Raw genomic sequence first — 18,786 nt, 5'->3', positions numbered from 1 at the left:
CAGTTTTAAAAGGCAATTGAGAAAGGGCTCACTTCCTGAACTTGGAGCACAAAAAAGCCTACAGCACCTGGTATTCCCAGGCGGTCTCCCATCCAGGTACTAACTAGGCCTGACACTGCTTAACTTCCGAGATCAGACGAGATCGGGTGCATTCAGTGTGGTGTGGCCGTAGGCTCTAGGAATGCTAAGAATATTACTCTTATGCATTTGCATTTAGTAAGCTAAGCCATGCAGCCACTTGCAACATGATACCACGCTCATCGCTCGATCAGGCTCGATCAGGCGAGATATATAAGACTGGTGGGCCCATTCAGGACTCCTATGTCTGGTAGGATAACTTTAATTCATCCATCCTGTGTCTGTTGCAGGGAGGTGGAGAGAACAATCAACACAATAATGGGTTTCTTTCATGCCTCTTGAAGGACTCAATATTCTCTGTACTGCATTACATGTGAAAGTCGATTTATTACCCATGAACACACTACCTGTATGCTAATTCTATGTAAAAAGGTAGCTCCAGCCCTCATGATGTTGTCCAACATTTCCGCTATAAAACGGGATACAATTATTTTGGAAACATACCAAATTTGAAAAATAATTGAGAAGTTGCGCAATTACTAATCATGGAGCACAAAAAAGCCTACAGCACCTGGTATTCCCAGGCAGTCTCCCATCCAGGTACTAACTAGGCCCGACCCTGCTTAGCTTCCGAGATCGGGCGCATTCAGTGTGGTGTGGCCGTAGGCTCTGGGCCTAGTGAGTTTTGTACTTTTAAGCATCTAGTCGGCTAGACCTTGCAGTTTTGAAAGGCAATTGTGAAATGGCTCACTTCCTGAACTTGGAGCACAAAAAAGCCTACAGCACCTGGTATTCCCAGGCGGTCTCCCATCCAGGTACTAACGAGGCCCGACACTGCTTAGCTTCCGAGATCAGACGCATTCAGTGTGGTGTGGCCGTAGGCTCTGGGCCTTGTGAGTTTTGTACTTTTAAGCATCTAGTCGGCTAGACCTTGCAGTTTTGAAAGGCAATTGTGAAATGGCTCACTTCCTGAACTTGGAGCACAAAAAAGCCTACAGCACCTGGTATTCCCAGGCGGTCTCCCATCCAGGTACTAACTAGGCCCGACACTGCTTAGCTTCTGAGATCAGACGAGATCAGGCGCATTCAGTGTGGTGTGGCCGTAGGCTCTGGGCCCAGTGAGTTTTGTACTTTTAAGCATCTAGTCGGCTAGACCTTGCAGTTTTAAAAGGCAATTGAGAAAGGGCTCACTTCCTGAACTTGGAGCACAAAAAAGCCTACAGCACCTGGTATTCCCAGGCGGTCTCCCATCCAGGTACTAACTAGGCCTGACACTGCTTAACTTCCGAGATCAGACGAGATCGGGTGCATTCAGTGTGGTGTGGCCGTAGGCTCTAGGAATGCTAAGAATATTACTCTTATGCATTTGCATTTAGTAAGCTAAGCCATGCAGCCACTTGCAACATGATACCACGCTCATCGCTCGATCAGGCTCGATCAGGCGAGATATATAAGACTGGTGGGCCCATTCAGGACTCCTATGTCTGGTAGGATAACTTTAATTCATCCATCCTGTGTCTGTTGCAGGGAGGTGGAGAGAACAATCAACACAATAATGGTTTTCTTTCATGCCTCTTGAAGGACTCAATATTCTCTGTACTGCATTACATGTGAAAGTCGATTTATTACCCATGAACACACTACCTGTATGCTAATTCTATGTAAAAAGGTAGCTCCAGCCCTCATGATGTTGTCCAACATTTCCGCTATAAAACGGGATACAATTATTTTGGAAACATACCAAATTTGAAAAATAATTGAGAAGTTGCGCAATTACTAATCATGGAGCACAAAAAAGCCTACAGCACCTGGTATTCCCAGGCAGTCTCCCATCCAGGTACTAACTAGGCCCGACCCTGCTTAGCTTCCGAGATCGGGCGCATTCAGTGTGGTGTGGCCGTAGGCTCTGGGCCTAGTGAGTTTTGTACTTTTAAGCATCTAGTCGGCTAGACCTTGCAGTTTTGAAAGGCAATTGTGAAATGGCTCACTTCCTGAACTTGGAGTACAAAAAAGCCTACAGCACCTGGTATTCCCAGGTGGTCTCCCATCCAGGTACTAACTAGGCCCGACACTGCTTAGCTTCCGAGATCAGACGAGATCGGGCGCAATCAGTGTGGTGTGGCCGTAGGCTCTGGGCCTAGTGAGTTTTGTACTTTTAAGCATCTAGTCAGCTAGACCTTGCAGTTTTGAAAGGCAATTGAGAAATGGCTCACTTCCTGAACTTGGAGCACAAAAAAGCCTACAGCACCTGGTATTCCCAGGCGGTCTCCCATCCAGGTACTAACGAGGCCCGACACTGCTTAGCTTCCGAGATCAGACGAGATGGGGCGCATTCAGTGTGGTGTGGCCGTAGGCTCTGGGCCTTGTGAGTTTTGTACTTTTAAGCATCTAGTCAGCTAGACCTTGCAGTTTTGAAAGGCAATTGAGAAATGGCTCACTTCCTGAACTTGGAGCACAAAAAAGCCTACAGCACCTGGTATTCCAGGCGGTCTCCCATCCAGGTACTAACGAGGCCCGACACTGCTTAGCTTCCGAGATCAGACGAGATCGGGCGCATTCAGTGTGGTGTGGCCGTAGGCTCTGGGCCTTGTGAGTTTTGTACTTTTAAGCATCTAGTCGGCTAGACCTTGCAGTTTTAAAAGGCAATTGAGAAAGGGCTCACTTCCTGAACTTGGAGCACAAAAAAGCCTACAGCACCTGGTATTCCCAGGCGGTCTCCCATCCAGGTACTAACTAGGCCTGACACTGCTTAACTTCCGAGATCAGACGAGATCGGGTGCATTCAGTGTGGTGTGGCCGTAGGCTCTAGGAACGCTAAGAATATTACTCTTATGCATTTGCATTTAGTAAGCTAAGCCATGCAGCCACTTGCAACATGATACCACGCTCATCGCTCGATCAGGCTCGATCAGGCGAGATATATAAGACTGGTGGGCCCATTCAGGACTCCTATGTCTGGTAGGATAACTTTAATTCATCCATCCTGTGTCTGTTGCAGGGAGGTGGAGAGAACAATCAACACAATAATGGTTTTCTTTCATGCCTCTTGAAGGACTCAATATTCTCTGTACTGCATTACATGTGAAAGTCGATTTATTACCCATGAACACACTACCTGTATGCTAATTCTATGTAAAAAGGTAGCTCCAGCCCTCATGATGTTGTCCAACATTTCCGCTATAAAACGGGATACAATTATTTTGGAAACATACCAAATTTGAAAAATAATTGAGAAGTTGCGCAATTACTAATCATGGAGCACAAAAAAGCCTACAGCACCTGGTATTCCCAGGCAGTCTCCCATCCAGGTACTAACTAGGCCCGACACTGCTTAGCTTCTGAGATCAGACGAGATCAGGCGCATTCAGTGTGGTGTGGCCGTAGGGTCTGGGCCTAGTGAGTTTTGTACTTTTAAGCATCTAGTCGGCTAGACCTTGCAGTTTTGAAAGGCAATTGTGAAATGGCTCACTTCCTGAACTTGGAGCACAAAAAAGCCTACAGCACCTGGTATTCCCAGGTGGTCTCCCATCCAGGTACTAACTAGGCCCGACACTGCTTAGCTTCTGAGATCAGACGAGATCAGGCGCATTCAGTGTGGTGTGGCCATAGGCTCTGGGCCTAGTGAGTTTTGTACTTTTAAGCATCTAGTCGGCTAGACCTTGCAGTTTTAAAAGGCAATTGAGAAAGGGCTCACTTCCTGAACTTGGAGCACAAAAAAGCCTACAGCACCTGGTATTCCCAGGCGGTCTCCCATCCAGGTACTAACTAGGCCTGACACTGCTTAACTTCCGAGATCAGACGAGATCGGGTGCATTCAGTGTGGTGTGGCCGTAGGCTCTAGGAATGCTAAGAATATTACTCTTATGCATTTGCATTTAGTAAGCTAAGCCATGCAGCCACTTGCAACATGATACCACGCTCATCGCTCGATCAGGCTCGATCAGGCGAGATATATAAGACTGGTGGGCCCATTCAGGACTCCTATGTCTGGTAGGATAACTTTAATTCATCCATCCTGTGTCTGTTGCAGGGAGGTGGAGAGAACAATCAACACAATAATGGGTTTCTTTCATGCCTCTTGAAGGACTCAATATTCTCTGTACTGCATTACATGTGAAAGTCGATTTATTACCCATGAACACACTACCTGTATGCTAATTCTATGTAAAAAGGTAGCTCCAGCCCTCATGATGTTGTCCAACATTTCCGCTATAAAACGGGATACAATTATTTTGGAAACATACCAAATTTGAAAAATAATTGAGAAGTTGCGCAATTACTAATCATGGAGCACAAAAAAGCCTACAGCACCTGGTATTCCCAGGCAGTCTCCCATCCAGGTACTAACTAGGCCCGACCCTGCTTAGCTTCCGAGATCGGGCGCATTCAGTGTGGTGTGGCCGTAGGCTCTGGGCCTAGTGAGTTTTGTACTTTTAAGCATCTAGTCGGCTAGACCTTGCAGTTTTGAAAGGCAATTGTGAAATGGCTCACTTCCTGAACTTGGAGCACAAAAAAGCCTACAGCACCTGGTATTCCCAGGCGGTCTCCCATCCAGGTACTAACGAGGCCCGACACTGCTTAGCTTCCGAGATCAGACGCATTCAGTGTGGTGTGGCCGTAGGCTCTGGGCCTTGTGAGTTTTGTACTTTTAAGCATCTAGTCGGCTAGACCTTGCAGTTTTGAAAGGCAATTGTGAAATGGCTCACTTCCTGAACTTGGAGCACAAAAAAGCCTACAGCACCTGGTATTCCCAGGCGGTCTCCCATCCAGGTACTAACTAGGCCCGACACTGCTTAGCTTCTGAGATCAGACGAGATCAGGCGCATTCAGTGTGGTGTGGCCGTAGGCTCTGGGCCCAGTGAGTTTTGTACTTTTAAGCATCTAGTCGGCTAGACCTTGCAGTTTTAAAAGGCAATTGAGAAAGGGCTCACTTCCTGAACTTGGAGCACAAAAAAGCCTACAGCACCTGGTATTCCCAGGCAGTCTCCCATCCAGGTACTAACTAGGCCTGACACTGCTTAACTTCCGAGATCAGACGAGATCGGGTGCATTCAGTGTGGTGTGGCCGTAGGCTCTAGGAATGCTAAGAATATTACTCTTATGCATTTGCATTTAGTAAGCTAAGCCATGCAGCCACTTGCAACATGATACCACGCTCATCGCTCGATCAGGCTCGATCAGGCGAGATATATAAGACTGGTGGGCCCATTCAGGACTCCTATGTCTGGTAGGATAACTTTAATTCATCCATCCTGTGTCTGTTGCAGGGAGGTGGAGAGAACAATCAACACAATAATGGTTTTCTTTCATGCCTCTTGAAGGACTCAATATTCTCTGTACTGCATTACATGTGAAAGTCGATTTATTACCCATGAACACACTACCTGTATGCTAATTCTATGTAAAAAGGTAGCTCCAGCCCTCATGATGTTGTCCAACATTTCCGCTATAAAACGGGATACAATTATTTTGGAAACATACCAAATTTGAAAAATAATTGAGAAGTTGCGCAATTACTAATCATGGAGCACAAAAAAGCCTACAGCACCTGGTATTCCCAGGCAGTCTCCCATCCAGGTACTAACTAGGCCCGACCCTGCTTAGCTTCCGAGATCGGGCGCATTCAGTGTGGTGTGGCCGTAGGCTCTGGGCCTAGTGAGTTTTGTACTTTTAAGCATCTAGTCGGCTAGACCTTGCAGTTTTGAAAGGCAATTGTGAAATGGCTCACTTCCTGAACTTGGAGTACAAAAAAGCCTACAGCACCTGGTATTCCCAGGTGGTCTCCCATCCAGGTACTAACTAGGCCCGACACTGCTTAGCTTCCGAGATCAGACGAGATCGGGCGCAATCAGTGTGGTGTGGCCGTAGGCTCTGGGCCTAGTGAGTTTTGTACTTTTAAGCATCTAGTCAGCTAGACCTTGCAGTTTTGAAAGGCAATTGAGAAATGGCTCACTTCCTGAACTTGGAGCACAAAAAAGCCTACAGCACCTGGTATTCCCAGGCGGTCTCCCATCCAGGTACTAACGAGGCCCGACACTGCTTAGCTTCCGAGATCAGACGAGATGGGGCGCATTCAGTGTGGTGTGGCCGTAGGCTCTGGGCCTTGTGAGTTTTGTACTTTTAAGCATCTAGTCAGCTAGACCTTGCAGTTTTGAAAGGCAATTGAGAAATGGCTCACTTCCTGAACTTGGAGCACAAAAAAGCCTACAGCACCTGGTATTCCCAGGCGGTCTCCCATCCAGGTACTAACGAGGCCCGACACTGCTTAGCTTCCGAGATCAGACGAGATCGGGCGCATTCAGTGTGGTGTGGCCGTAGGCTCTGGGCCTTGTGAGTTTTGTACTTTTAAGCATCTAGTCGGCTAGACCTTGCAGTTTTAAAAGGCAATTGAGAAAGGGCTCACTTCCTGAACTTGGAGCACAAAAAAGCCTACAGCACCTGGTATTCCCAGGCGGTCTCCCATCCAGGTACTAACTAGGCCTGACACTGCTTAACTTCCGAGATCAGACGAGATCGGGTGCATTCAGTGTGGTGTGGCCGTAGGCTCTAGGAACGCTAAGAATATTACTCTTATGCATTTGCATTTAGTAAGCTAAGCCATGCAGCCACTTGCAACATGATACCACGCTCATCGCTCGATCAGGCTCGATCAGGCGAGATATATAAGACTGGTGGGCCCATTCAGGACTCCTATGTCTGGTAGGATAACTTTAATTCATCCATCCTGTGTCTGTTGCAGGGAGGTGGAGAGAACAATCAACACAATAATGGTTTTCTTTCATGCCTCTTGAAGGACTCAATATTCTCTGTACTGCATTACATGTGAAAGTCGATTTATTACCCATGAACACACTACCTGTATGCTAATTCTATGTAAAAAGGTAGCTCCAGCCCTCATGATGTTGTCCAACATTTCCGCTATAAAACGGGATACAATTATTTTGGAAACATACCAAATTTGAAAAATAATTGAGAAGTTGCGCAATTACTAATCATGGAGCACAAAAAAGCCTACAGCACCTGGTATTCCCAGGCAGTCTCCCATCCAGGTACTAACTAGGCCCGACCCTGCTTAGCTTCCGAGATCGGGCGCATTCAGTGTGGTGTGGCCGTAGGCTCTAGGCCTAGTGAGTTTTGTACTTTTAAGCATCTAGTCGGCTAGACCTTGCAGTTTTGAAAGGCAATTGTGAAATGGCTCACTTCCTGAACTTGGAGCACAAAAAAGCCTACAGCACCTGGTATTCCCAGGTGGTCTCCCATCCAGGTACTAACTAGGCCCGACACTGCTTAGCTTCCGAGATGAGACGAGATCGGGCGCAATCAGTGTGGTGTGGCCGTAGGCTCTGGGCCTAGTGAGTTTTGTACTTTTAAGCATCTAGTCGGCTAGACCTTGCAGTTTTGACAGGCAATTGTGAAATGGCTCACTTCCTGAACTTGGAGTACAAAAAAGCCTACAGCACCTGGTATTCCCAGGTGGTCTCCCATCCAGGTACTAACTAGGCCCGACACTGCTTAGCTTCTGAGATCAGACGAGATCGGGCGCAATCAGTGTGGTGTGGCCGTAGGCTCTGGGCCTAGTGAGTTTTGTACTTTTAAGCATCTAGTCAGCTAGACCTTGCAGTTTTGAAAGGCAATTGAGAAATGGCTCACTTCCTGAACTTGGAGCACAAAAAAGCCTACAGCACCTGGTATTCCCAGGCGGTCTCCCATCCAGGTACTAACAAGGCCCGACACTGCTTAGCTTCCGAGATCAGACGAGATCGGGCGCATTCAGTGTGGTGTGGCCGTAGGCTCTGGGCCTTGTGAGTTTTGTACTTTTAAGCATCTAGTCGGCTAGACCTTGCAGTTTTGAAAGGCAATTGAGAAATGGCTCACTTCCTGAACTTGGAGTACAAAAAAGCCTACAGCACCTGGTATTCCCAGGCGGTCTCCCATCCAGGTACGAACTAGGCCCGACACTGCTTAGCTTCTGAGATCAGACGAGATCAGGCGCATTCAGTGTGGTGTGGCCGTAGGCTCTGGGCCTAGTGAGTTTTGTACTTTTAAGCATCTAGTCGGCTAGACCTTGCAGTTTTGAAAGGCAATTGTGAAATGGCTCACTTCCTGAACTTGGAGCACAAAAAAGCCTACAGCACCTGGTATTCCCAGGTGGTCTCCCATCCAGGTACTAACTAGGCCCGACACTGCTTAGCTTCCGAGATCAGACGAGATCGGGCGCAATCAGTGTGGTGTGTCCGTAGTCTCTGGGCCTAGTGAGTTTTGTACTTTTAAGCATCTAGTCAGCTAGACCTTGCAGTTTTGAATGGCAATTGAGAAATGGCTCACTTCCTGAACTTGGAGCACAAAAAAGCCTACAGCACCTGGTATTCCCAGGCGGTCTCCCATCCAGGTACTAACGAGGCCCGACACTGCTTAGCTTCCGAGATCAGACGAGATCGGGCGCATTCAGTGTGGTGTGGCCATAGGCTCTGGGCCTTGTGAGTTTTGTACTTTTAAGCATCTAGTCGGCTAGACCTTGCAGTTTTAAAAGGCAATTGAGAAAGGGCTCACTTCCTGAACTTGGAGCACAAAAAAGCCTACAGCACCTGGTATTCCCAGGCAGTCTCCCATCCAGGTACTAACTAGGCCTGACACTGCTTAACTTCCGAGATCAGACGAGATCAGGTGCATTCAGTGTGGTGTGGCCGTAGGCTCTAGGAATGCTAAGAATATTACTCTTATGCATTTGCATTTAGTAAGCTAAGCCATGCAGCCACTTGCAACATGATACCACGCTCATCGCTCGATCAGGCTCGATCAGGCGAGATATATAAGACTGGTGGGCCCATTCAGGACTCCTATGTCTGGTAGGATAACTTTAATTCATCCATCCTGTGTCTGTTGCAGGGAGGTGGAGAGAACAATCAACACAATAATGGTTTTCTTTCATGCCTCTTGAAGGACTCAATATTTTCTGTACTGCATTACATGTGAAAGTCGATTTATTACCCATGAACACACTACCTGTATGCTAATTCTATGTAAAAAGGTAGCTCCAGCCCTCATGATGTTGTCCAACATTTCCGCTATAAAACGGGATACAATTATTTTGGAAACATACCAAATTTGAAAAATAATTGAGAAGTTGCGCAATTACTAATCATGGAGCACAAAAAAGCCTACAGCACCTGGTATTCCCAGGCAGTCTCCCATCCAGGTACTAACTAGGCCTGACCCTGTTTAGCTTCCGAGATCGGGCGCATTCAGTGTGGTGTGGCCGTAGGCTCTGGGCCTAGTGAGTTTTGTACTTTTAAGCATCTAGTCGGCTAGACCTTGCAGTTTTGAAAGGCAATTGAGAAATGGCTCACTTCCTGAACTTGGAGTACAAAAAAGCCTACAGCACCTGGTATTCCCAGGCGGTCTCCCATCCAGGTACTAACTAGGCCCGACACTGCTTAGCTTCTGAGATCAGACGAGATCAGGCGCATTCAGTGTGGTGTGTCCGTAGGCTCTGGGCCTAGTGAGTTTTGTACTTTTAAGCATCTAGTCAGCTAGACCTTGCAGTTTTGAATGGCAATTGAGAAATGGCTCACTTCCTGAACTTGGAGCACAAAAAAGCCTACAGCACCTGGTATTCCGAGGCGGTCTCCCATCCAGGTACTAACGAGGCCCGACACTACTTAGCTTCCGAGATCAGACGAGATCGGGCGCATTCAGTGTGGTGTGGCCGTAGGCTCTGGGCCCTGTGAGTTTTGTACTTTTAAGCATCTAGTCGGCTAGACCTTGCAGTTTTAAAAGGCAATTGAGAAAGGGCTCACTTCCTGAACTTGGAGCACAAAAAAGCCTACAGCACCTGGTATTCCCAGGTGGTCTCCCATCCAGGTACTAACTAGGCCTGACACTGCTTAACTTCCGAGATCAGACGAGATCGGGTGCATTCAGTGTGGTGTGGCCGTAGGCTCTAGGAATGCTAAGAATATTACTCTTATGCATTTGCATTTAGTAAGCTAAGCCATGCAGCCACTTGCAACATGATACCACGCTCATCGCTCGATCAGGCGAGATATATAAGACTGGTGGGCCCATTCAGGACTCCTATGTCTGGTAGGATAACTTTAATTCATCCATCCTGTGTCTGTTGCAGGGAGGTGGAGAGAACAATCAACACAATAATGGTTTTCTTTCATGCCTCTTGAAGGACTCAATATTCTCTGTACTGCATTACATGTGAAAGTCGATTTATTACCCATGAACACACTACCTGTATGCTAATTCTATGTAAAAAGGTAGCTCCAGCCCTCATGATGTTGTCCAACATTTCCGCTATAAAACGGGATACAATTATTTTGGAAACATACCAAATTTGAAGAATAATTGAGAAGTTGCGCAATTACTAATCATGGAGCACAAAAAAGCCTACAGCACCTGGTATTCCCAGGCAGTCTCCCATCCAGGTACTAACTAGGCCCGACCCTGTTTAGCTTCCGAGATCGGGTGCATTCAGTGTGGTGTGGCCGTAGGCTCTGGGCCTAGTGAGTTTTGTACTTTTAAGCATCTAGTCGGCTAGACCTTGCAGTTTTGAAAGGCAATTGTGAAATGGCTCACTTCCTGAACTTGGAGCACAAAAAAGCCTACAGCACCTGGTATTCCCAGGCGGTCTCCCATCCAGGTACTAACGAGGCCCGACACTGCTTAGCTTCCGAGATCAGACGCATTCAGTGTGGTGTGGCCGTAGGCTCTGGGCCTTGTGAGTTTTGTACTTTTAAGCATCTAGTCGGCTAGACCTTGCAGTTTTGAAAGGCAATTGAGAAATGGCTCACTTCCTGAACTTGGAGTACAAAAAAGCCTACAGCACCTGGTATTCCCAGGCGGTCTCCCATCCAGGTACTAACTAGGCCCGACACTGCTTAGCTTCTGAGATCAGACGAGATCAGGCGCATTCAGTGTGGTGTGGCCGTAGGCTCTGGGCCCAGTGAGTTTTGTACTTTTAAGCATCTAGTCGGCTAGACCTTGCAGTTTTAAAAGGCAATTGAGAAAGGGCTCACTTCCTGAACTTGGAGCACAAAAAAGCCTACAGCACCTGGTATTCCCAGGCGGTCTCCCATCCAGGTACTAACTAGGCCTGACACTGCTTAACTTCCGAGATCAGACGAGATCGGGTGCATTCAGTGTGGTGTGGCCGTAGGCTCTAGGAATGCTAAGAATATTACTCTTATGCATTTGCATTTAGTAAGCTAAGCCATGCAGCCACTTGCAACATGATACCACGCTCATCGCTCGATCAGGCGAGATATATAAGACTGGTGGGCCCATTCAGGACTCCTATGTCTGGTAGGATAACTTTAATTCATCCATCCTGTGTCTGTTGCAGGGAGGTGGAGAGAACAATCAACACAATAATGGGTTTCTTTCATGCCTCTTGAAGGACTCAATATTCTCTGTACTGCATTACATGTGAAAGTCGATTTATTACCCATGAACACACTACCTGTATGCTAATTCTATGTAAAAAGGTAGCTCCAGCCCTCATGATGTTGTCCAACATTTCCGCTATAAAACGGGATACAATTATTTTGGAAACATACCAAATTTGAAAAATAATTGAGAAGTTGCGCAATTACTAATCATGGAGCACAAAAAAGCCTACAGCACCTGGTATTCCCAGGCAGTCTCCCATCCAGGTACTAACTAGGCCCGACCCTGCTTAGCTTCCTGGGCGCATTCAGTGTGGTGTGGCCGTAGGCTCTGGGCCTAGTGAGTTTTGTACTTTTAAGCATCTAGTCGGCTAGACCTTGCAGTTTTGAAAGGCAATTGTGAAATGGCTCACTTCCTGAACTTGGAGCACAAAAAAGCCTACAGCACCTGGTATTCCCAGGCGGTCTCCCATCCAGGTACTAACGAGGCCCGACACTGCTTAGCTTCTGAGATCAGACGAGATCGGGCGCATTCAGTGTGGTGTGGCCGTAGGCTGTGGGCCTTGTGAGTTTTGTACTTTTAAGCATCTAGTCGGCTAGACCTTGCAGTTTTGAAAGGTAATTGAGAAATGGCTCACTTCCTGAACTTGGAGTACAAAAAAGCCTACAGCACCTGGTATTCCCAGGCGGTCTCCCATCCAGGTACTAACTAGGCCCGACACTGCTTAGCTTCTGAGATCAAACGAGATCAGGCGCATTCAGTGTGGTGTTGCCGTAGGCTCTGGGCCTAGTGAGTTTTGTACTTTTAAGCATCTAGTCGGCTAGACCTTGCAGTTTTGAAAGGCAATTGAGAAAGGGCTCACTTCCTGAACTTGGAGCACAAAAAAGCCTACAGCACCTGGTATTCCCAGGCGGTCTCCCATCCAGGTACTAACTAGGCCTAACACTGCTTAACTTCCGAGATCAGACGAGATCGGGTGCATTCAGTGTGGTGTGGCCGTAGGCTCTAGGAATGCTAAGAATATTACTCTTATGCATTTGCATTTAGTAAGCTAAGCCATGCAGCCACTTGCAACATGATACCACGCTCATCGCTCGATCAGGCTCGATCAGGCGAGATATATAAGACTGGTGGGCCCATTCAGGACTCCTATGTCTGGTAGGATAACTTTAATTCATCCATCCTGTGTCTGTTGCAGGGAGGTGGAGAGAACAATCAACACAATAATGGTTTTCTTTCATGCCTCTTGAAGGACTCAATATTCTCTGTACTGCATTACATGTGAAAGTCAATTTATTACCCATGAACACACTACCTGTATGCTAATTCTATGTAAAAAGGTAGCTCCAGCCCTCATGATGTTGTCCAACATTTCCGCTATAAAACGGGATACAATTATTTTGGAAACATACCAAATTTGAAAAATATTTGAGAAGTTGCGCAATTACTAATCATGGAGCACAAAAAAGCCTACAGCACCTGGTATTCCCAGGCAGTCTCCCATCCAGGTACTAACTAGGCCCAACCCTGCTTAGCTTCCGAGATCGGGCGCATTCAGTGTGGTGTGGCCGTAGGCTCTGGGCCTAGTGAGTTTTGTACTTTTAAGCATCTAGTCGGCTAGACCTTGCAGTTTTGAAAGGCAATTGTGAAATGGCTCACTTCCTGAACTTGGAGCACAAAAAAGCCTACAGCACCTGGTATTCCCAGGCGGTCTCCCATCCAGGTACTAACAAGGCCCGACACTGCTTAGCTTCCGAGATCAGACGAGATCGGGTGCATTCAGTGTGGTGTGGCCGTAGGCTCTGGGCCTTGTGAGTTTTGTACTTTTAAGCATCTAGTCGGCTAGACCTTGCAGTTTTGAAAGGCAATTGAGAAATGGCTCACTTCCTGAACTTGGAGTACAAAAAAAGCCTACAGCACCTGGTATTCCCAGGCGGTCTCCCATCCAGGTACTAACTAGGCCCGACACTGCTTAGCTTCTGAGATCAGACGAGATCAGGCGCATTCAGTGTGGTGTGGCCGTAGGCTCTGGGCCTAGTGAGTTTTGTACTTTTAAGCATCTAGTCGGCTAGACCTTGCAGTTTTAAAAGGCAATTTAGAAAGGGCTCACTTCCTGAACTTGGAGCCCAAAAAAAGCCTACAGCACCTGGTATTCCCAGGCGGTCTCCCATCCAGGTACTAACTAGGCCTGACACTGCTTAACTTCCAAGATCAGACGAGATCGGGTGCATTCAGTGTGGTGTGGCCGTAGGCTCTAGGAATGCTAAGAATATTACTCTTATGCATTTGCATTTAGTAAGCTAAGCCATGCAGCCACTTGCAACATGATACCACGCTCATCGCTCGATCAGGCTCGATCAGGCGAGATATATAAGACTGGTGGGCCCATTCAGGACTCCTATGTCTGGTAGGATAACTTTAATTCATCCATCCTGTGTCTGTTGCAGGGAGGTGGAGAGAACAATCAACACAATAATGGTTTTCTTTCATGCCTCTTGAAGGACTCAATATTCTCTGTACTGCATTACATGTGAAAGTCGATTTATTACCCATGAACACACTACCTGTATGCTAATTCTATGTAAAAAGGTAGCTCCAGCCCTCATGATGTTGTCCAACATTTCCGCTATAAAACGGGATACAATTATTTAGGAAACATACCAAATTTGAAAAATAATTGAGAAGTTGCGCAATTACTAATCATGGAGCACAAAAAAGCCTACAGCACCTGGTATTCCCAGGCAGTCTCCCATCCAGGTACTAACTAGGCCCGACCCTGCTTAGCTTCTGAGATCGGGCGCATTCAGTGTGGTGTGGCCATAGGCTCTGGGCCTAGTGAGTTTTGTACTTTTAAGCATCTAGTCGGCTAGACCTTGCAGTTTTGAAAGGCAATTGTGAAATGGCTCACTTCCTGAACTTGGAGCACAAAAAAGCCTACAGCACCTGGTATTCCCAGGCGGTCTCCCATCCAGGTACTAACGAGGCCCGACACTGCTTAGCTTCCGAGATCAGACGAGATCGGGTGCATTCAGTGTGGTGTGGCCGTAGGTTCTGGGCCTTGTGAGTTTTGTACTTTTAAGCATCTAGTCGGCTAGACCTTGCAGTTTTGAAAGGCAATTGAGAAATGGCTCACTTCCTGAACTTGGAGTACAAAAAAGCCTACAGCACCTGGTATTCCCAGGCGGTCTCCCATCCAGGTACTAACTAGGCCCGACACTGCTTAGCTTCTGAGGTCAGACGAGATCAGGCGCATTCAGTGTGGTGTGGCCATTGGCTCTGGGCCTAGTGAGTTTTGTACTTTTAAGCATCTAGTCGGCTAGACCTTGCAGTTTTGAAAGGCAATTGAGAAAGGGCTCACTTCCTGAACTTGGAGCACAAAAAAGCCTACAGCACCTGGTATTCCCAGGCGGTCTCCCATCCAGGTACTAACTAGGCCTAACACTGCTTAACTTCCAAGATCAGACGAGATCGGGTGCATTCAGTGTGGTGTGGCCGTAGGCTCTAGGAATGCTAAGAATATTACTCTTATGCATTTGCATTTAGTAAGCTAAGCCATGCAGCCACTTGCAACATGATACCACGCTCATCGCTCGATCAGGCTCGATCAGGCGAGATATATAAGACTGGTGGGCCCATTCAGGACTCCTATGTCTGGTAGGATAACTTTAATTCATCCATCCTGTGTCTGTTGCAGGGAGGTGGAGAGAACAATCAACACAATAATGGGTTTCTTTCATGCCTCTTGAAGGACTCAATATTCTCTGTACTGCATTACATGTGAAAGTCGATTTATTACCCATGAACACACTACCTGTATGCTAATTCTATGTAAAAAGGTAGCTCCAGCCCTCATGATGTTGTCCAACATTTCCGCTATAAAACGGGATACAATTATTTTGGAAACATACCAAATTTGAAAAATAATTGAGAAGTTGCGCAATTACTAATCATGGAGCACAAAAAAGCCTACAGCACCTGGTATTCCCAGGCAGTCTCCCATCCAGGTACTAACTTGGTCCGACCCTGCTTAGCTTCCGAGATCGGGCGCATTCAGTGTGGTGTGGCCGTAGGCTCTGGGCCTAGTGAGTTTTGTACTTTTAAGCATCTAGTCGGCTAGACCTTGCAGTTTTGAAAGGCAATTGTGAAATGGCTCACTTCCTGAACTTGGAGTACAAAAAAGCCTACAGCACCTGGTATTCCCAGGTGGTCTCCCATCCAGGTACTAACTAGGCCCGACACTGCTTAGCTTCCGAGATCAGACGAGATCGGGCGCATTCAGTGTGGTGTGGCCGTAGGCTCTGGGCCTTGTGAGTTTTGTACTTTTAAGCATCTAGTCGGCTAGACCTTGCAGTTTTGAAAGGCAATTGAGAAATGGCTCACTTCCTGAACTTGGAGTACAAAAAATCCTACAGCACCTGGTATTCCCAGGCGGTCTCCCATCCAGGTACTAACTAGGCCCGACACTGCTTAGCTTCTGAGATCAGACGAGATCAGGCGCATTCAGTGTGGTGTGGCCATAGGCTCTGGGCCTAGTGAGTTTTGTACTTTTAAGCATCTAGTCGGCTAGACCTTGCAGTTTTGAAAGGCAATTGAGAAAGGGCTCACTTCCTGAACTTGGAGCACAAAAAAGCCTACAGCACCTGGTATTCCCAGGCGGTCTCCCATCCAGGTACTAACTAGGCCTAACACTGCTTAACTTCCGAGATCAGACGAGATCGGGTGCATTCAGTGTGGTGTGGCCGTAGGTTCTAGGAATGCTAAGAATATTACTCTTATGCATTTGCATTTAGTAAGCTAAGCCATGCAGCCACTTGCAACATGATACCACGCTCATCGCTCGATCAGGCTCGATCAGGCGAGATATATAAGACTGGTGGGCCCATTCAGGACTCCTATGTCTGGTAGGATAACTTTAATTCATCCATCCTGTGTCTGTTGCAGGGAGGTGGAGAGAACAATCAACACAATAATGGGTTTCTTTCATGCCTCTTGAAGGACTCAATATTCTCTGTACTGCATTACATGTGAAAGTCGATTTATTACCCATGAACACACTACCTGTATGCTAATTCTATGTAAAAAGGTAGCTCCAGCCCTCATGATGTTGTCCAACATTTCCGCTATAAAACGGGATACAATTATTTTGGAAACATACCAAATTTGAAAAATAATTGAGAAGTTGCGCAATTAGTAATCATGGAGCACAAAAAAGCCTACAGCACCTGGTATTCCCAGGCAGTCTCCCATCCAGGTACTAACTAGGCCCGACCCTGCTTAGCTTCCGAGATCTGGCGCATTCAGTGTGGTGTGGCCGTAGGCTCTGGGCCTAGTGAGTTTTGTACTTTTAAGCATCTAGTCGGCTAGACCTTGCAGTTTTGAAAGGCAATTGTGAAATGGCTCACTTCCTGAACTTGGAGCACAAAAAAGCCTACAGCACCTGGTATTCCCAGGCGGTCTCCCATCCAGGTACTAACGAGGCCCGACACTGCTTAGCTTCCGAGATCAGACGAGATCGGGCGCATTCAGTGTGGTGTGGCCGTAGGCTCTGGGCCTTGTGAGTTTTGTACTTTTAAGCATCTAGTCGGCTAGACCTTGCAGTTTTGAAAGGCAATTGAGAAATGGCTCACTTCCTGAACTTGGAGTACAAAAAAGCCTACAGCACCTGGTATTCCCAGGCGGTCTCCCATCCAGGTACTAACTAGGCCCGACACTGCTTAGCTTCTGAGATCAGACGAGATCAGGCGCATTCAGTGTGGTGTGGCCATAGGCTCTGGGCCTAGTGAGTTTTGTACTTTTAAGCATCTAGTCGGCTAGACCTTGCAGTTTTGAAAGGCAATTGAGAAAGGGCTCACTTCCTGAACTTGGAGCACAAAAAAGCCTACAGCACCTGGTATTCCCAGGCGGTCTCCCATCCAGGTACTAACTAGGCCTAACACTGCTTAACTTCCGAGATCAGACGAGATCGGGTGCATTCAGTGTGGTGTGGCCGTAGGCTCTAGGAATGCTAAGAATATTACTCTTATGCATTTGCATTTAGTAAGCTAAGCCATGCAGCCACTTGCAACATGATACCACGCTCATCGCTCGATCAGGCTCGATCAGGCGAGATATATAAGACTGGTGGGCCCATTCAGGACTCCTATGTCTGGTAGGATAACTTTAATTCATCCATCCTGTGTCTGTTGCAGGGAGGTGGAGAGAACAATCAACACAATAATGGGTTTCTTTCATGCCTCTTGAAGGACTCAATATTCTCTGTACTGCATTACATGTGAAAGTCGATTTATTACCCATGAACACACTACCTGTATGCTAATTCTATGTAAAAAGGTAGCTCCAGCCCTCATGATGTTGTCCAACATTTCCGCTATAAAACGGGATACAATTATTTTGGAAACATACCAAATTTGAAAAATAATTGAGAAGTTGCGCAATTACTAATCATGGAGCACAAAAAAGCCTACAGCACCTGGTATTCCCAGGCAGTCTCCCATCCAGGTACTAACTAGGCCTGACCCTGTTTAGCTTCCGAGATCGGGCGCATTCAGTGTGGTGTGGCCGTAGGCTCTGGGCCTAGTGAGTTTTGTACTTTTAAGCATCTAGTCGGCTACACCTTGCAGTTTTGAAAGGCAATTGAGAAATGGCTCACTTCCTGAACTTGGAGTACAAAAAAGCCTACAGCACCTGGTATTCCCAGGCGGTCTCCCATCCAGGTACTAACTAGGCCCGACACTGCTTAGCTTCTGAGATCAGACGAGATCAGGCGCATTCAGTGTGGTGTGGCCGTAGGCTCTGGGCCTAGTGAGTTTTGTACTTTTAAGCATCTAGTCGGCTAGACCTTGCAGTTTTGAAAGGCAATTGTGAAATGGCTCACTTCCTGAACTTGGAGCACAAAAAAGCCTACAGCACCTGGTATTCCCAGGTGGTCTCCCATCCAGGTACTAACTAGGCCCGACACTGCTTAGCTTCCGAGATCAGACGAGATCGGGCGCAATCAGTGTGGTGTGTCCGTAGTCTCTGGCCTTAGTGAGTTTTGTACTTTTAAGCATCTAGTCAGCTAGACCTTGCAGTTTTGAATGGCAATTGAGAAATGGCTCACTTCCTGAACTTGGAGCACAAAAAAGCCTACAGCACCTGGTATTCCGAGGCGGTCTCCCATCCAGGTACTAACGAGGCCCGACACTGCTTAGCTTCCGAGATCAGACAAGATCGGGCGCATTCAGTGTGGTGTGGCCGTAGGCTCTGGGCCCTGTGAGTTTTGTACTTTTAAGCATCTAGTCGGCTAGACCTTGCAGTTTTAAAAGGCAATTGAGA

The 18,786-nt window shown here is 47.1% G+C and overlaps 46 non-coding genes and 16 pseudogenes across 46 annotated transcripts; all 62 read right to left on the bottom strand.

The window, feature by feature from the left end:
* Positions 1-55: 55 nt before the first annotated feature.
* On the bottom strand, positions 56-174 carry LOC138549388 (5S ribosomal RNA). The gene has a single exon (XR_011293170.1). It is a non-coding gene; the product is annotated as a 5S ribosomal RNA (ribosomal RNA).
* A 463-nt stretch (positions 175-637) lies between these two features.
* On the bottom strand, positions 638-746 carry LOC138543820 (5S ribosomal RNA; annotated as a pseudogene).
* A 106-nt stretch (positions 747-852) lies between these two features.
* LOC138544228 (5S ribosomal RNA) lies at positions 853-961 on the bottom strand (annotated as a pseudogene).
* A 106-nt stretch (positions 962-1,067) lies between these two features.
* LOC138546479 (5S ribosomal RNA) lies at positions 1,068-1,186 on the bottom strand. The gene has a single exon (XR_011290929.1). It is a non-coding gene; the product is annotated as a 5S ribosomal RNA (ribosomal RNA).
* Positions 1,187-1,292: 106 nt separating this feature from the next.
* Positions 1,293-1,411, bottom strand: LOC138549387 (5S ribosomal RNA). The gene has a single exon (XR_011293169.1). It is a non-coding gene; the product is annotated as a 5S ribosomal RNA (ribosomal RNA).
* Positions 1,412-1,874: 463 nt separating this feature from the next.
* LOC138543819 (5S ribosomal RNA) lies at positions 1,875-1,983 on the bottom strand (annotated as a pseudogene).
* A 106-nt stretch (positions 1,984-2,089) lies between these two features.
* Positions 2,090-2,208, bottom strand: LOC138548451 (5S ribosomal RNA). Its single transcript, XR_011292253.1, has one exon. It is a non-coding gene; the product is annotated as a 5S ribosomal RNA (ribosomal RNA).
* Positions 2,209-2,314: 106 nt separating this feature from the next.
* LOC138542212 (5S ribosomal RNA) lies at positions 2,315-2,433 on the bottom strand. The gene has a single exon (XR_011290199.1). It is a non-coding gene; the product is annotated as a 5S ribosomal RNA (ribosomal RNA).
* A 106-nt stretch (positions 2,434-2,539) lies between these two features.
* On the bottom strand, positions 2,540-2,657 carry LOC138542287 (5S ribosomal RNA). Its single transcript, XR_011290274.1, has one exon. It is a non-coding gene; the product is annotated as a 5S ribosomal RNA (ribosomal RNA).
* A 106-nt stretch (positions 2,658-2,763) lies between these two features.
* LOC138549386 (5S ribosomal RNA) lies at positions 2,764-2,882 on the bottom strand. The gene has a single exon (XR_011293168.1). It is a non-coding gene; the product is annotated as a 5S ribosomal RNA (ribosomal RNA).
* A 463-nt stretch (positions 2,883-3,345) lies between these two features.
* LOC138541326 (5S ribosomal RNA) lies at positions 3,346-3,464 on the bottom strand. The gene has a single exon (XR_011289335.1). It is a non-coding gene; the product is annotated as a 5S ribosomal RNA (ribosomal RNA).
* Positions 3,465-3,570: 106 nt separating this feature from the next.
* Positions 3,571-3,689, bottom strand: LOC138549426 (5S ribosomal RNA). Its single transcript, XR_011293210.1, has one exon. It is a non-coding gene; the product is annotated as a 5S ribosomal RNA (ribosomal RNA).
* A 106-nt stretch (positions 3,690-3,795) lies between these two features.
* Positions 3,796-3,914, bottom strand: LOC138549385 (5S ribosomal RNA). Its single transcript, XR_011293167.1, has one exon. It is a non-coding gene; the product is annotated as a 5S ribosomal RNA (ribosomal RNA).
* Positions 3,915-4,377: 463 nt separating this feature from the next.
* LOC138543818 (5S ribosomal RNA) lies at positions 4,378-4,486 on the bottom strand (annotated as a pseudogene).
* Positions 4,487-4,592: 106 nt separating this feature from the next.
* Positions 4,593-4,701, bottom strand: LOC138544227 (5S ribosomal RNA; annotated as a pseudogene).
* Positions 4,702-4,807: 106 nt separating this feature from the next.
* On the bottom strand, positions 4,808-4,926 carry LOC138546468 (5S ribosomal RNA). The gene has a single exon (XR_011290928.1). It is a non-coding gene; the product is annotated as a 5S ribosomal RNA (ribosomal RNA).
* A 106-nt stretch (positions 4,927-5,032) lies between these two features.
* On the bottom strand, positions 5,033-5,151 carry LOC138537607 (5S ribosomal RNA). The gene has a single exon (XR_011285738.1). It is a non-coding gene; the product is annotated as a 5S ribosomal RNA (ribosomal RNA).
* Positions 5,152-5,614: 463 nt separating this feature from the next.
* Positions 5,615-5,723, bottom strand: LOC138543816 (5S ribosomal RNA; annotated as a pseudogene).
* A 106-nt stretch (positions 5,724-5,829) lies between these two features.
* LOC138548450 (5S ribosomal RNA) lies at positions 5,830-5,948 on the bottom strand. Its single transcript, XR_011292252.1, has one exon. It is a non-coding gene; the product is annotated as a 5S ribosomal RNA (ribosomal RNA).
* A 106-nt stretch (positions 5,949-6,054) lies between these two features.
* On the bottom strand, positions 6,055-6,173 carry LOC138542211 (5S ribosomal RNA). The gene has a single exon (XR_011290198.1). It is a non-coding gene; the product is annotated as a 5S ribosomal RNA (ribosomal RNA).
* A 106-nt stretch (positions 6,174-6,279) lies between these two features.
* Positions 6,280-6,398, bottom strand: LOC138550776 (5S ribosomal RNA). Its single transcript, XR_011294522.1, has one exon. It is a non-coding gene; the product is annotated as a 5S ribosomal RNA (ribosomal RNA).
* A 106-nt stretch (positions 6,399-6,504) lies between these two features.
* LOC138549384 (5S ribosomal RNA) lies at positions 6,505-6,623 on the bottom strand. Its single transcript, XR_011293166.1, has one exon. It is a non-coding gene; the product is annotated as a 5S ribosomal RNA (ribosomal RNA).
* A 463-nt stretch (positions 6,624-7,086) lies between these two features.
* Positions 7,087-7,195, bottom strand: LOC138543815 (5S ribosomal RNA; annotated as a pseudogene).
* Positions 7,196-7,301: 106 nt separating this feature from the next.
* Positions 7,302-7,420, bottom strand: LOC138542039 (5S ribosomal RNA). The gene has a single exon (XR_011290029.1). It is a non-coding gene; the product is annotated as a 5S ribosomal RNA (ribosomal RNA).
* Positions 7,421-7,526: 106 nt separating this feature from the next.
* Positions 7,527-7,645, bottom strand: LOC138539181 (5S ribosomal RNA). The gene has a single exon (XR_011287257.1). It is a non-coding gene; the product is annotated as a 5S ribosomal RNA (ribosomal RNA).
* Positions 7,646-7,751: 106 nt separating this feature from the next.
* Positions 7,752-7,870, bottom strand: LOC138548577 (5S ribosomal RNA). The gene has a single exon (XR_011292373.1). It is a non-coding gene; the product is annotated as a 5S ribosomal RNA (ribosomal RNA).
* Positions 7,871-7,976: 106 nt separating this feature from the next.
* Positions 7,977-8,095, bottom strand: LOC138551271 (5S ribosomal RNA). Its single transcript, XR_011294997.1, has one exon. It is a non-coding gene; the product is annotated as a 5S ribosomal RNA (ribosomal RNA).
* A 106-nt stretch (positions 8,096-8,201) lies between these two features.
* On the bottom strand, positions 8,202-8,320 carry LOC138541786 (5S ribosomal RNA). The gene has a single exon (XR_011289783.1). It is a non-coding gene; the product is annotated as a 5S ribosomal RNA (ribosomal RNA).
* Positions 8,321-8,426: 106 nt separating this feature from the next.
* LOC138537228 (5S ribosomal RNA) lies at positions 8,427-8,545 on the bottom strand. The gene has a single exon (XR_011285370.1). It is a non-coding gene; the product is annotated as a 5S ribosomal RNA (ribosomal RNA).
* A 106-nt stretch (positions 8,546-8,651) lies between these two features.
* LOC138541229 (5S ribosomal RNA) lies at positions 8,652-8,770 on the bottom strand. Its single transcript, XR_011289241.1, has one exon. It is a non-coding gene; the product is annotated as a 5S ribosomal RNA (ribosomal RNA).
* A 463-nt stretch (positions 8,771-9,233) lies between these two features.
* LOC138545756 (5S ribosomal RNA) lies at positions 9,234-9,342 on the bottom strand (annotated as a pseudogene).
* Positions 9,343-9,448: 106 nt separating this feature from the next.
* On the bottom strand, positions 9,449-9,567 carry LOC138537767 (5S ribosomal RNA). Its single transcript, XR_011285892.1, has one exon. It is a non-coding gene; the product is annotated as a 5S ribosomal RNA (ribosomal RNA).
* A 106-nt stretch (positions 9,568-9,673) lies between these two features.
* On the bottom strand, positions 9,674-9,792 carry LOC138541793 (5S ribosomal RNA). Its single transcript, XR_011289789.1, has one exon. It is a non-coding gene; the product is annotated as a 5S ribosomal RNA (ribosomal RNA).
* A 106-nt stretch (positions 9,793-9,898) lies between these two features.
* Positions 9,899-10,017, bottom strand: LOC138548523 (5S ribosomal RNA). Its single transcript, XR_011292322.1, has one exon. It is a non-coding gene; the product is annotated as a 5S ribosomal RNA (ribosomal RNA).
* Positions 10,018-10,470: 453 nt separating this feature from the next.
* On the bottom strand, positions 10,471-10,579 carry LOC138543207 (5S ribosomal RNA; annotated as a pseudogene).
* A 106-nt stretch (positions 10,580-10,685) lies between these two features.
* LOC138544226 (5S ribosomal RNA) lies at positions 10,686-10,794 on the bottom strand (annotated as a pseudogene).
* A 106-nt stretch (positions 10,795-10,900) lies between these two features.
* Positions 10,901-11,019, bottom strand: LOC138546456 (5S ribosomal RNA). The gene has a single exon (XR_011290926.1). It is a non-coding gene; the product is annotated as a 5S ribosomal RNA (ribosomal RNA).
* A 106-nt stretch (positions 11,020-11,125) lies between these two features.
* LOC138549383 (5S ribosomal RNA) lies at positions 11,126-11,244 on the bottom strand. The gene has a single exon (XR_011293165.1). It is a non-coding gene; the product is annotated as a 5S ribosomal RNA (ribosomal RNA).
* Positions 11,245-11,697: 453 nt separating this feature from the next.
* Positions 11,698-11,801, bottom strand: LOC138547028 (5S ribosomal RNA; annotated as a pseudogene).
* Positions 11,802-11,907: 106 nt separating this feature from the next.
* Positions 11,908-12,026, bottom strand: LOC138541182 (5S ribosomal RNA). Its single transcript, XR_011289195.1, has one exon. It is a non-coding gene; the product is annotated as a 5S ribosomal RNA (ribosomal RNA).
* Positions 12,027-12,132: 106 nt separating this feature from the next.
* Positions 12,133-12,251, bottom strand: LOC138536738 (5S ribosomal RNA). The gene has a single exon (XR_011284903.1). It is a non-coding gene; the product is annotated as a 5S ribosomal RNA (ribosomal RNA).
* Positions 12,252-12,357: 106 nt separating this feature from the next.
* LOC138547181 (5S ribosomal RNA) lies at positions 12,358-12,476 on the bottom strand. Its single transcript, XR_011291030.1, has one exon. It is a non-coding gene; the product is annotated as a 5S ribosomal RNA (ribosomal RNA).
* Positions 12,477-12,939: 463 nt separating this feature from the next.
* Positions 12,940-13,048, bottom strand: LOC138543115 (5S ribosomal RNA; annotated as a pseudogene).
* Positions 13,049-13,154: 106 nt separating this feature from the next.
* Positions 13,155-13,273, bottom strand: LOC138537056 (5S ribosomal RNA). Its single transcript, XR_011285207.1, has one exon. It is a non-coding gene; the product is annotated as a 5S ribosomal RNA (ribosomal RNA).
* Positions 13,274-13,380: 107 nt separating this feature from the next.
* On the bottom strand, positions 13,381-13,499 carry LOC138546445 (5S ribosomal RNA). The gene has a single exon (XR_011290925.1). It is a non-coding gene; the product is annotated as a 5S ribosomal RNA (ribosomal RNA).
* Positions 13,500-13,606: 107 nt separating this feature from the next.
* On the bottom strand, positions 13,607-13,725 carry LOC138537837 (5S ribosomal RNA). The gene has a single exon (XR_011285959.1). It is a non-coding gene; the product is annotated as a 5S ribosomal RNA (ribosomal RNA).
* Positions 13,726-14,188: 463 nt separating this feature from the next.
* On the bottom strand, positions 14,189-14,297 carry LOC138545746 (5S ribosomal RNA; annotated as a pseudogene).
* A 106-nt stretch (positions 14,298-14,403) lies between these two features.
* LOC138551248 (5S ribosomal RNA) lies at positions 14,404-14,522 on the bottom strand. Its single transcript, XR_011294975.1, has one exon. It is a non-coding gene; the product is annotated as a 5S ribosomal RNA (ribosomal RNA).
* Positions 14,523-14,628: 106 nt separating this feature from the next.
* Positions 14,629-14,747, bottom strand: LOC138540572 (5S ribosomal RNA). Its single transcript, XR_011288615.1, has one exon. It is a non-coding gene; the product is annotated as a 5S ribosomal RNA (ribosomal RNA).
* A 106-nt stretch (positions 14,748-14,853) lies between these two features.
* LOC138537211 (5S ribosomal RNA) lies at positions 14,854-14,972 on the bottom strand. The gene has a single exon (XR_011285354.1). It is a non-coding gene; the product is annotated as a 5S ribosomal RNA (ribosomal RNA).
* Positions 14,973-15,435: 463 nt separating this feature from the next.
* Positions 15,436-15,544, bottom strand: LOC138544139 (5S ribosomal RNA; annotated as a pseudogene).
* A 106-nt stretch (positions 15,545-15,650) lies between these two features.
* On the bottom strand, positions 15,651-15,769 carry LOC138537033 (5S ribosomal RNA). Its single transcript, XR_011285185.1, has one exon. It is a non-coding gene; the product is annotated as a 5S ribosomal RNA (ribosomal RNA).
* A 106-nt stretch (positions 15,770-15,875) lies between these two features.
* On the bottom strand, positions 15,876-15,994 carry LOC138540392 (5S ribosomal RNA). Its single transcript, XR_011288441.1, has one exon. It is a non-coding gene; the product is annotated as a 5S ribosomal RNA (ribosomal RNA).
* Positions 15,995-16,100: 106 nt separating this feature from the next.
* LOC138551025 (5S ribosomal RNA) lies at positions 16,101-16,219 on the bottom strand. The gene has a single exon (XR_011294763.1). It is a non-coding gene; the product is annotated as a 5S ribosomal RNA (ribosomal RNA).
* A 463-nt stretch (positions 16,220-16,682) lies between these two features.
* Positions 16,683-16,791, bottom strand: LOC138544828 (5S ribosomal RNA; annotated as a pseudogene).
* Positions 16,792-16,897: 106 nt separating this feature from the next.
* LOC138550775 (5S ribosomal RNA) lies at positions 16,898-17,016 on the bottom strand. The gene has a single exon (XR_011294521.1). It is a non-coding gene; the product is annotated as a 5S ribosomal RNA (ribosomal RNA).
* Positions 17,017-17,122: 106 nt separating this feature from the next.
* LOC138549464 (5S ribosomal RNA) lies at positions 17,123-17,241 on the bottom strand. The gene has a single exon (XR_011293247.1). It is a non-coding gene; the product is annotated as a 5S ribosomal RNA (ribosomal RNA).
* Positions 17,242-17,347: 106 nt separating this feature from the next.
* LOC138547180 (5S ribosomal RNA) lies at positions 17,348-17,466 on the bottom strand. Its single transcript, XR_011291029.1, has one exon. It is a non-coding gene; the product is annotated as a 5S ribosomal RNA (ribosomal RNA).
* Positions 17,467-17,929: 463 nt separating this feature from the next.
* On the bottom strand, positions 17,930-18,038 carry LOC138545755 (5S ribosomal RNA; annotated as a pseudogene).
* Positions 18,039-18,144: 106 nt separating this feature from the next.
* LOC138546434 (5S ribosomal RNA) lies at positions 18,145-18,263 on the bottom strand. The gene has a single exon (XR_011290924.1). It is a non-coding gene; the product is annotated as a 5S ribosomal RNA (ribosomal RNA).
* Positions 18,264-18,369: 106 nt separating this feature from the next.
* On the bottom strand, positions 18,370-18,488 carry LOC138541785 (5S ribosomal RNA). Its single transcript, XR_011289782.1, has one exon. It is a non-coding gene; the product is annotated as a 5S ribosomal RNA (ribosomal RNA).
* Positions 18,489-18,594: 106 nt separating this feature from the next.
* Positions 18,595-18,713, bottom strand: LOC138542150 (5S ribosomal RNA). Its single transcript, XR_011290138.1, has one exon. It is a non-coding gene; the product is annotated as a 5S ribosomal RNA (ribosomal RNA).
* Between the last annotated feature and the right edge of the window lie 73 nt (positions 18,714-18,786).

This window comes from Ambystoma mexicanum, unplaced genomic scaffold (assembly GCF_040938575.1).
Source record: "Ambystoma mexicanum isolate Mex_15411 unplaced genomic scaffold, UKY_AmexF1_1 Mex_scaf10, whole genome shotgun sequence".
NCBI classification, from domain to species: domain Eukaryota; kingdom Metazoa; phylum Chordata; class Amphibia; order Caudata; family Ambystomatidae; genus Ambystoma; species Ambystoma mexicanum.
Note: the sequence above shows the minus strand (reverse complement) of the source record. Positions and strands in the feature narration are given on the sequence as shown.